General features: G+C 37.1%; 2 pseudogenes; both read right to left on the bottom strand.

Annotated features, from left to right (window-relative positions):
* Positions 1-257: 257 nt before the first annotated feature.
* LOC120780995 lies at positions 258-432 on the bottom strand (annotated as a pseudogene).
* Positions 433-8,049: 7,617 nt separating this feature from the next.
* On the bottom strand, positions 8,050-9,116 carry LOC120780338 (annotated as a pseudogene).
* Between the last annotated feature and the right edge of the window lie 1,159 nt (positions 9,117-10,275).

The following is a 10,275-nucleotide window of genomic DNA, read 5'->3' as shown; positions in this document are numbered from 1 at the left end:
TACGTATGTATTTACGCATGTTTGTAGGCGAAGCTGCTACAGCGACAAGGGGTGACAATCGGTGGCCATTACTTTACTTATGCCATAGAAATTCTATTGCTACGAATATGGAAATGAAAACGAAATAATGCAAATATGCATATTTCTAAAGGTCACTAATTTCTTTGAAGAAATGAATGATCCTGAGAAGTATAGTCTTAACTTTTCAACGGCCAACGCCGAGCATTTCAACCAAAAGGAATTTATTCATTAAAATCACCACTCAGAAGTCGTTTTATCCGTTGTAAGCGAACGATTTTCGAAGAAACATCATTTCTAATATGCCACAAGACAAAATCAGAAATGAACTTCTTAAACCTCACGCTGTCAGATAAAACGATATACCTCGTCATCGCGGGTCGATTTCCAAAAAATGAACCAACGTAGGGTATTTCAACAAAAGGGCACATAAAATAGTTGAGAATTCGCAGAAATGAAAGACAAAGGAAAGAAAAAGCAGTATAACTTCAATAATGAACAAGCATACAAACATACATATGCGCAGCAGCAGCAAGGAAAGAGGTAACAATCGGCGATCCATTGTATATTTCTTTCATGCATAACCAAACCATAATTAGGACAACGCAATTCAAGTGTCAATGGTGGTGTTGGTGGTAAGCGCTTCAAAAGTGACGACGAGCACGTAGGTACGAATCCCAACAGAATTTATTTTAAATTGAATATGTCACCAACCAAAAATTGAAACTTTGTTCTACAAAAACAACAACAGCATAAGCATGGCAACATTGTGTTGTTGGTAGAAAAGCCGAGCTGTGCCGAAAGAAACGAACAAACGATCGCCGATTGTCACCGCTTCGCTTGCTGCTCGAACATCTTCGCAGACAAGGTTGCGTAGATTCATATTTAGCAAGGTTGCGTAGATTCATATTGAGCAAGGTTGCGTAGATTCATGTTGAGCAAGGTTGCGTGTTTTCGCAAATTTAATTATTGGACAATATTTTTTCGAATTAAATTCTTTAATTGTGCTATTGCTTATTTTGAATTATTTCTTTCGTTTGGCTATTTCGTCCAATTGGGAACGGATATTTTTCTTTTGAAAACAACTCAAGTATTGCCTTCAGGACGGCTTCAAGTCAGAATGCCCTTTAAAGCTGACCGTAAGTTACTCGGTCACTCTTATGAAAACGCAATTCAGCGGTTTCAGGCCGTGGAGAGAAGAACTTTGAAAGATCCAGAACTTCGTAAAATGTATCTGGATTTTATGAATGAATACAGAACACTGGGTCACATGAGCCCAACGACCAATAAGATCCCGAGTGAGCCACACTATTTCATTCCGCATCAATGCGTTTTAAGACCCGCTTCGAGTCGTACTTCATCTCAAATTTCAATGAATGAACTTTTGATGGTAGGCCAAACCATACAATAAGAATTGTATTCAACTCTTCTTCGTTTTCGCTTACACAAGTCAGCTTATTGTGTTGAGAGAGCATCTCTCAGAGCATATTTAAATTTTTCGACTTAACACCGTCACTTACGGCACTACGCCTGCACCATTTCTCACAACACGGTGTTTACAAATGCTCAGTGATGCCAATACAATGAAATATCCACTCGGTTCATTGGCCATCAAAAGAAACTTTTATGTTGATGATTTATTAACAGGGTCCGAAAATTTTGCGTCTCTAGATTTTTTGAGATGTGAGGGAATACAAATATTAAACTCGCCCGGATTCACCTTAACGAAATGGTTTTCGAACCACCCTAATTTTTTAGACAGTGATTGCACTGTAAAGTCATTAAGCTTTAATGACAAAAGTTCCATTAAATCGTTAGGAATCCATTGGTTGCCGAAAGAGGATTTGTTTCGCTTTGTTTTAGATGATAATTTTAATGATCTGCGAGCCACTAAATGGAACATATTGTCAGTGTCCGGCCGCCTTTTCGATCTTCTTGGATTATTAGCCCCACTAGTTACCAAAGCAAAAATCTTATTGCAAGAGCTTTGGATCCAAAAACTAGATTGGCATGAGTCGATTCCATTGCTGACAGAATTTCAAAGCCAACCTACTGCAGCTGTCATCAATTAGCATTCCACGGTGATTGAACCAGGTCCAGGTGATTGAACTTTCTGAGTTTGCCAGGGAAATCCAAAATCTGACTAAAGGCACGACGCTACCCGCAAACTTGCAAAATCTCAACCCGTTCTTACATGACTACTTGATATGTCGCTTTCCTTTAAATTAATCCGAGAAGGATGTCGCCTATTAAATGCACTTCTCCCACACGATGCCAAATTCCCATTATTACTGATTAAAAATTCGCATTTCGTTATCACTTCCTTACGGTTCCTGCACTTTCGAAATCACCACGCTGGGGCAGAAGCGTTGGTTGCGCTTCTTCCAGAACGCATATGGCTAATTAATACCAGAGAAGCTTACAGTAGAACCGCAAGAAACTGTACACACTGCTTTCATTACAAGCCGGAGTTGCGAAACCAAATAATGGGAAAAGTTGAAAGACTTCGAGCGTTACGACCTTTCTGATATGTGGCGTAGATTTTTGTGGTCCTATATATACAACTTTAAAAATACGTGGACGACCACCCGTAAAAACTTAAACAGCAGTTTTCGTTTGCTTCACTTCAAAACATTAGTACATTTAGAATTCGTCTCGGACCTATCTACTAATTATTTAATTTTCGCCCTCAAAAGGTTCATTGGTCACCGAGGGATGCCACAGAAAATATTCAGCGACAACGCAACCAACTTTGTCAGCGCCGACCGCAAGCTGCGCGAGCTGAAGGAGGCTTTTCTAGCGCAAGCCCCAGAACTAATGGGATTCGCTGTCGAAGAAGGATTCAGCTTCGGCCTTATATCACCCAGGGCGCCGCACTTTAGCAGATTATGGGAGGCGACGGCGAAGTCCACCAAGCATCTGGTCGTTCGCGCACTCGGCAACGCTCTACTCACGACGGAGGAGATGTCAACACTACTGGCCGAAGTGGAGGCCATCCTCAATTCTCGACCCCTAACACCGTTGAGCTAGGATCCCAACGCCGGCGAGACACTAACCCCAGCGCATCTACTGATAAGGTGCTCCTTGCGAGCATTACCTCCTCAGTGGACCCAATTCGTTGCTGCGAGATATGGCAACTTGTTTGCTCTCTTAAGCAACAGTTTTGGCGACAGTGGTCTAAAACATACATGACGGGCCTTCAAGAACGCAACAAGTGGCTGCACCCCACACGCAATTTGTAGCTCAACGACCTCGTCCTCGTCCACCAAGACGGCAAGGTATTCATAAACTCGCATTACTGCCCATGGATGTTGAAGGATCCTGATCCCGTCAAGGTGGCCGGTGTTGCGTTAATCGACTTATGTATGTCCAAAGCTAAAATGAAAAAGCATTAAGTTAAAATTAAATACATTTTTTAAACATTACATTTGAATTATAAAGTTTTCTTTTTATTTTGTAAAAATACTTACCCTAATAATATTAATCATACATACATATTTAATTGCCAACTGTTTTATCCCGTTAGCTTAAGTTTTAGGATACGTGAAATATGAACTGGAATAAAAAATTTTAATTGTACTTAGACTGAAATCGAGATCGCACGCCTTTCTATTTTTTCGATAATTTTTCGTCGCAAGTTTAAGTGTTCGGCACAGGCAATTGGTTAATTTCTGTGTAGTGAAATATTTAAAAAAATGTTAAACAAATACGCATCCCAGAACAATTTTAGGTCTCAAAAACGTTTGAGAAATTTCACGTACTCTTATAACCACTCGTTAGAATCAACACCAATTGCTTATCTTCTGCGTATGGTCAACGCATTCCTCTCTTCGAAAGCTTTAGCATGCTTGATCGCGTCCTCAATACAAAAGCGCGACTAAGACACTTCCTTTCGCGCTACAAAGGTCAGTGGTCGAAGATTGTAACAGCTGAAGTATATGAATGAGCTCTGCTTGTAACTGTTAAAGGAAGTTCAAGGTACGGAATATACAAGAACAATTAATGCTCTTAAATAAAATTTCAGGATAGACATGAACCCATATGTGGACCCGGAAAGTATTTTGCGAGTCGGCGGGCGTCTCCAAAAGCGAGTTACAGTTTGTGCTCAGAGAAGAATTAGACTCAGTTGCGGTTTGTGCTACGTCAAGAATCAGACTAACTCCAGAGATAAAGAGATGTTTAACTCCTCTCTCACTGGAAGTGAGAGAGCAATTGCTAAACGTCAAAACCTACTGAACTTTGACAGCTAATCGAGTTCAGTAGGCTTTGACGTTTATCAATTGGAAACGAGCGATGGCCAGATTGGAATCTTACCAAAAAAATGTGTAAACGGAGGGATTTGTTGCAACGATCAAGACCACTTATAAAAAATATAAAACTATGAATATTAAATAAATTTGTGAAATTTAAAGATATTTGATGACACGTTTTGTAATTTGAAGCATCATAGTTTTATTTTCAATGGAAAATGATTAAGAACGTTTAATGATTGAGAGCTAACAAGCTTAAATCCTATTATTGGGTATTGAAAGGACAAAAGTCAGTTGTTATAATATTCTTTAAAAAGATTTAAATAGTTTCTCCATATAATAAATAAACACTATTTAGTAATTTTTATTCGTACTAAATGTAGGGTATTGGGTTGATAAATGCCCAAAAATTGTTATTTTGTTCAATCTGGCCATAATGGAAAATGTTATAAAAAACGCTAATTTTGAGGCGCTCTCACACTGGAATAAGTTTAACATCCCTTTATTCCTGCTAACTCTACCATAAGATCAGCAAATTAAGTCTGCCCCAATGTGTGGGTATACCGCACATTCCAACAGACTGCTTGCCATCAGTTGACGTAACCTGAGATGTAACTCGCGCAACAGCTATTACGCTATTGGTAAGGATTGAAGCTTGCATTAATTCATGCTCAATTGTAGCTTTAAATGATGACCCAGTAAGAGGATTATTCTAAGCGCCAGGCGATTTCATAATTGGTCGATCAATCAATTGTCGTCCTGAGGCACCGCTGCCAAATTCTCTATTTCTAGCAGCGATTGCAGGGAATGTTTGAGAACGTTATTTATCTCTATTTTGTTACTAGCATTTACCTATATGACGTGCGTATATACCTACAGCTACGCCGATTACCTTCTTGCATATGCACGTCGCTAAATTATGCTCTATTCCTGTAAATAATTAGTTTATATATATATATGTAAATACATATGTTAAATATAAGCGCATCTCTTCGCACCTATATAAACTACAGAGCCTACTTGTCTGCAGTTATTATTACTCTTTTGCACATGTGCCTATTTGACAAACAGGCATACAGTCGAAACTCTCTATAACGAAGTCCAAGGGACTGGAAATTACTTCGCTATAAAGAAAATTCGCTATATAGAATAAAAAGATATGTTGTTCCTTTTAACATTTCTTATTTATATCAGAAAATTATCAGCCACGGATTTTCTTTATAATCGTTTCTTTACCTGAGATAGCTGGTGGTCCAAAACTTTCTTGAACACTTTCGATGATATGTGGTAATGACATCACAGTCAACATTGTTGTAGTCTTTAAATGCTGCATTAATATTAGCAACTGTTTTAAATAAAGATTCTAAAAAGGCGAAGTGGGATAGTGGCAGATAGTTTTCTTCGTGCTAAGGCATAATGTTATTCGTTGTGGTGCCAACTTTTACAAATCCTGCTTTTCTAAAGAAGTTTACAATTGTCTCGGATTTTACTTTGACATCCCTTATTTTGCTTAAGTTTCTTATGGCATCCAGAAAATTTATGCGCGTGGGAGGTTCTTTCTCCTTCAATTGTGACGAAATTTTTGTCAAAATGCGTTTCAATGTTACGTATGTTATGCTCTGATCCATTGGCTGAAGTAACGAAGTCATGTTGGGTGAGAAATTAGCAATTTCAATATTTTTCAATTGGTCCTTAACATTCTTAGGGTGCGCAGTGCAGTTGTCAACAAAAAGCAAACCATTTCTTTGTTGAAAAGCAAACTTTCGGAAACCATTTCAAGAAAATCTTGCTTGTCATCCATGCTTTCGTATTAAATTCATAATCCACGTATGGAGATTTGATTCCTTTGAAGCAACTCGGATTCTTTGCCTTTCATATAAAAAGCAATTTAACTTTCTCCAAACCGGTCATATTGCATGCCACCATCACAGTAATCCTCTCTTTGCTGTTTTTCCACCCAAAGAACTTCTCATTTTTAAACGCCATCGTTTATTTGGTAAGCACTTAAAAAACAAACCCGTCTCATCGGCGTTAAAGATGTCGTCATATTTTTGTAACAATTTTGGAAAGACATTCGTTACCATTCATTTGAAGTTTGGATATTGGCGGCAGCACTTTCACCATCCAATGTTTTTTAAACAATGACGGGACGATTTTTAAAATTCTTCAAGCCTGCCTACACTTACTTAAAATTCTCCGCGACCCACAGATAGAGGAAAATTCCTACCACGTGCCGCGTATACCCATTTCAGCATTGCTTCATCAATATCCTCAAAGGTACAAGATGGAAGCTTCTTGCGTTTAATACTGGATGCATTATCTGTGACATTGGTTAAAAGCTTATCCATTTTTTTTAATCGTAGATGGGCTATGGAAGGGATTCCAAATTTCTTAGCAATGAATTTTTTTTTAAAGTTTTTCCCTTTTCAACTTCGTACCGCGACCCAATGCTTTAGATAATTGTTTTAATTTTTCTCTCAGTATTAGTGCAGATAGAGGAAAATTCCTACCACGTGCCGCGTGTACCGATTTCAGCATTGCTTCGTCAATATCCTCAAAGGTACAAGATCGAAGCTTCTTGCGTTTAATACTGGATGCATTATCTGAGACACTGGTCAAAAGCTTATCCATTTTTTTTAAATCGTAGATAAGCTATGGGAGGGATTCCAAATTTCTTAGCAATGTATTTTTTTGAAACTTTTCCCTTTTCAACTTCTTTTATGATCAACAACAACTTACTATCGCGATATGTAATGGTAAACTGATAGTGACTGCAAGAAATATGAGATGTGGTAATGATTTCAGTTGACATTTGCATAATTCGGTGGTTCCCCCAAAACTACACTTTCAATTTTTTGGAAAATTAGTTCAAAGCATCAGCATGGTATAGAGGAGTAGGGAAAGTCCCATTCACAATAGAAAAAAGAGCCATTCACAGTCCTTAACCTACCCCTCAAGTGTACGTTCACAATAAAACATCATGGCCACTTCTGGTGAATAAGGGTGGCGAGAGGTCAAAACGGGTTGCAGAAAGCGAAAATGCTATAATATAAAATTATAAATTTATAGTAGGTACTATATTTGTACATGTATAAATACTATTTTCAATTTTTGTTATAGAATGAAGTTTAATGCTGTTATCAAAAGATTTAATTATATCTTCTTGATATAAATAAATATGCTATATATTTTTAAGCGTTGTAGTTAATTTATTCATGGACAAATTGAAAATTATTTTTAATAATGAGTGTACCAAAAGAGATAACTATTGTGGAAAAATTTGGTATTACATATCATAATAATTCGTCTGAACAGTAAAACCCAATTTTTGGTGTAAGATAAATCAAGAGATAATGACAATATCCATGTTTTCTGAATTTCAAGTATAAATTTTTGTAATCACAAACTACATACACGTTTTATATGGCAGAATTTAGCTAAATGCCGGCGATCAGGAATCCTACTCATTCCCAAATGGAGTGTTTGATTATCCTAACAGATTTACCACATTATTTTTTAGTTCTAAGCTAACTTTTTAAATAAAAAGGATTCTTAAAGAAATTATTTTTTGAATTTGCAATATCTATATAGTAGTAAAAAGTAGTTTAAATTAGCTTACGCAACACTATTTTGCCATGCTCAGTAGCAATACTGGCAAAGTATTTAAAAAAATAAATGATTGTTCGAAATATATTCCGTTTGAAATTATTCAAATCGATAATAACTTGTTTGGCCCAATTAAAAATACAACTCAAATTCCTTAATTTTTAATAGCGCTTCATTATTAGCCAAATTACATTTATTTGTTTTTTTAAGTTTAAATATCAACTTCCACACCATTCATAATCGACCATAATTCACTAGATGTAAAGACGAATTGTAATTCGCGTAGATGCAAATGTTTCTTTTTCAAATCGCTGCTTGGTCACCAACGCTGCCAACTTTCATTTGATGAGTGTTGTTTATTATTTGCGTAGTTCTTCCCGATGTTCTATCGGTTTTGGTGGAGCTGGTTCCCCCCACTCTCCCAATTCGGCATCATAATATTGCGCAGCACGATATGGTCACAATTCCCATGGTACTTGCTCTTCCATGGAGGTCAATTGTACACCAAAATTCTTCAACCACGGTATGTCGGAGGGAACGACATCGGTAATACATTCGCGATCGATACGTTCCGTATGTAGCTCACCAATAGGTTGTCCAGGACAGATAAGCTCAGTGAACTTGGCTTTCAATAAGAAGGTAGGATCGCAACGCATGTCTTAACGACGGTATCCCCACCATTTTTCATTTTTGCGCATAACACGATGAAACCAGTCAATTAATTCGCTCAACTGGTAACGCTTTGGTCTGCAAGGTGGGTGTTTAGCATATTAGAAAGTATGTAAATTCAATTTTGCTCAAAACCTACCCAACAGCTTGATACACCTGACCAGCAGTATCGGGATCCTAAGCGCAATTGACAATAGCTTGTACAATACCCAAATGTGCTCACCGGAGTATATGCTCTTCAAAAAGTTACTTCCACCCTCAAACACAAAGCTCATTGGTTTGGGACTAGCGTTTAAAGCTGACAAATAATCAAACGTTCTACACCAGCTTCTTTGCTGATTCCATAAAAAAAAAAATTACATGGTAAATCTTTTGAAATGAAGTTTAATTTTAGCTTACCTAGCAATGCGACGTGCATCTTCCACAAGCACGTCATTGAATTTAAAATTTTGTCTCGAATTCACGACCAACTAAGTTCATAAATACATTTGAGTTCTTCACAGCATCGCGTATCGCTTTTACATCTCTTAAATCATAAAATTGGAACAGCACCGGACCCATTACGCAGCAGTATTAACGAGGCCTTTTTAGTTATTCCTTACTTTAATTGGAATAAAATCCCAACCCGATCTGTTATTTATCGTCTCAAGGGAAATTTGCACACTTCTTTCAGATTCAAATAACTAAATAAACCATCGTAAAGCATTTAACCATGAAATAAACTCAAACAAATTGCCTTGCAAAAACTTTCGTTACGATGGCAAAAATGTAAATATGGCTGTGAATGAGTATAATCTGGACCCCACTATTCGGCATGGTTGCTTATTTGTTGTAACATTTTTTTGTGGTGAACATTTATTAACTTACCACAGTTAAAAAGAGGCATATATAAAAAACTTAATTTTTCATGTATTAGCTCATATTGTTCTCATCTTTAAGAATATATATTAATACGATTTTCTTTTGAAAATATATTAAACTTTTATATATAACCAATATTTTTGGGACAACTTTTCCATAAATTTTAAGAAAATAACACAATGCATCTTGGTTAAAAGTCGGCCATCTTGGATTCCAATAGAAACTCAACCCCGGACTACACTAGACGTTTCTACAGTGGCACCTCTCAGCTGTGCCTTTGTTTACATAAAATCAGCTGATAGTGACCTTACTCCTCCTCTACCGTGGCATCAGTCTCTGCTTGTGCGTTGTGAAAGCAACAAAATACACACAGAGCAAGAATAACAATGATAAATTCGTTATACGTATCCGTGATACGTATACGTGAAAACGCTTTAAGTCACGGTCGCAAAAAATGCTACGTTGAATGGAAATATTCGCCTTAGGGAAATTCGTTATATATTATAAAGATTATTTTTCACTCAAAGTAGACCCAAAACACACTGTTTTATAATTCCTTTGTAATAAAGAAAACTTCGTTATACAGGAGTTCGTTATAGAGAGTTTCGACAGTATATAGTAATTGCCGTTTTTACCTATTGTCGGAGACGGGGTTTCTTTATATATTTCTTTCATATACTAAATTAATTTGTCTGTGCGAAAAGGGTATTAGATAAGTGATGATAACGTACAGATTCAACCAAAATCAGAAGCAGTTATTTGGGCAGAAATGGTTTAGAGATTATAGAACAGATAAGTTGTGGGCGTCAGCTTTGGAGATAGTCTATGCCATATCCTCTGCGAATAGTCTCCCAACCATCAGGGGTGATGC

The sequence above is a fragment of the Bactrocera tryoni genome, unplaced genomic scaffold (assembly GCF_016617805.1).
Source record: "Bactrocera tryoni isolate S06 unplaced genomic scaffold, CSIRO_BtryS06_freeze2 scaffold_25, whole genome shotgun sequence".
Lineage (NCBI taxonomy): Eukaryota > Metazoa > Arthropoda > Insecta > Diptera > Tephritidae > Bactrocera > Bactrocera tryoni.
This window is presented reverse-complemented; position numbering and strand designations above follow the sequence as displayed.